The following is a 1,975-nucleotide window of genomic DNA, read 5'->3' as shown; positions in this document are numbered from 1 at the left end:
GATTGAAATGATTTTGTTGTGCTGTATGAGACATTCCCAGGGCATTACAGTTGTCTTGTGGGTGGAAACTAACCTGACCCCGCCACATGGGGGCGGTATTGATTTAAAAGCCGCTCGTTTCGATTGATGCTTTTGGGTGACTCAGCCATGATCAACAAGTAATAAAGTATGGTGTTTGTTTTCGTGGAGAAAACAAAAGTTAGAATAATGGTGATGGCAGATTTCTGCCTGACAAGAGACAACAATAGGCTAATAAGCAGAACTGTGGTCCAGGTTCCAAGTCAAAGGTTAATTGCTATGGGAGTTTGTGGCAGCTGTGGCCGAACGGATTGCGGAGCGGTCTTGATACCGGAAGGTCGCCAGTTCGAATGAAATGAAATCTATATTTACCCAGGGTATCTGGGCTAAGCTCAAGAACTTGTTTCCAGCCAGGCCCTGCTCATAGAACACATTTCATCGTAGTGGTTGATGCCTTGTTCAAGGGCATTTCAGCGGTCCGACACGTTAAAATTACCACTGCTGAAGTGCCCTTGAACAAGGCATTGAACCACTACGATGAAATGTTCTATGAGCAGGGCCTGGCTGGAAACAAGTTCTTGAGCTTAGCCCAGATACCCTGGGTAAATAGTAATCATTTCATTTCATTTCACCCACACATTGCAAAAATACATCTATAGAACTGCAGAAAATCAGGAGGTTAACCTTCTAAAAGTTATATTTTAATGTACTATATCAAAATATCAGTACTTTATGCACTGATTTAGCATTCTCCCAATGCTAAACCCTTGCCTAAAAGAAAGAAAGGTTGGGTAACTGATTCATTGATGGATGGATATTATGAACCATTTATTTTCAACACCACAGACATTTGAGTATTTTAAATACTAAGAGCTTGTTTATCAGAGATTTTGACTTGCCAGTTGCCACACTATGCCCTGGGCCCAAACAGTTTGAAAACCCACTCCACTGTACTATTCATCATTCTGAGTGCATAGTGCATACACACAAGTATATGTTGAATTAGAAATTACTATGCATTTCACATACTATTTATTTAGTAGGCTACAGTAGTACATACTAAGGTTTTTGGCATGAAAACAATGTCACCTATTTCCATAGAGTTTGCATACTGTGGTATGTATGGGGGGGGGGGGGAGGGGAGGGGGGAGGTGTATGTATGGAATTTGGGCCGCCGGGTGACCACGCCCCCTCTCTCCCTACGTGGCTCAGCCGCCATCTTGTTTTGCTGCGTTGTCAGTGGGCGGCGGGAGGTATTTTATTTTACCCTGATTATGTTGAAGGCAGCACTGCGTCACAGACACGTTAGATTAATATAACTAAACTAAACTAAGCTACTTTTACTTTTACTTTGACTAAGCTACTGTACACAAAATATACATCAATGACATGAAATTGCAGTAGCTCAAAGTACTTTACAGAGCAATAGAGGGACAAAAAAATAAAAGCAAAGGAATCCCCCCCACCGCCCACCCCTTTTTTCCCCTCACTGTATACGTTTCTTTTCCCTTTTTACCTCCTTTATGATGAATTCCTATTTGTACGTCTCTAAATGTTTTGATGATTTGAACATGGTGGACCCTATTGGAAACAAGTGTAATGCTTAATTGGGTCGTCCACTCACAGTTAACAGCCTTTGTATTGAGTTTGTGCTTGAAATGTACTGTAATTCTGCAAACTGTTAATAAATTCTTCAATCAATCAATCAATCAATAAAACAAACATTAAAATAATATAATAGCAGTATGCAACACAGTGAACTTAAGACATGAATGGATTTTAATTTTAAAAGCTCAACTAAAAGCAAGCAAGAGTGTAGACGTAGGTCTGAGTATTTACTTAGGTAAATGTATACATTTATTGAGATTTGATTTATTTATTTTGGAGAATTGAATTGATTTGAATGGCTGCCATGCTGCCGGGTGCGGCCTGCCTGCCTGCCTGTCTTCAAGGTAAA

Source organism: Electrona antarctica, assembly GCF_951216825.1.
Source record: "Electrona antarctica genome assembly, chromosome: 18".
Taxonomy (NCBI): Eukaryota; Metazoa; Chordata; class Actinopteri; order Myctophiformes; family Myctophidae; genus Electrona; species Electrona antarctica.
Note: the sequence above shows the minus strand (reverse complement) of the source record.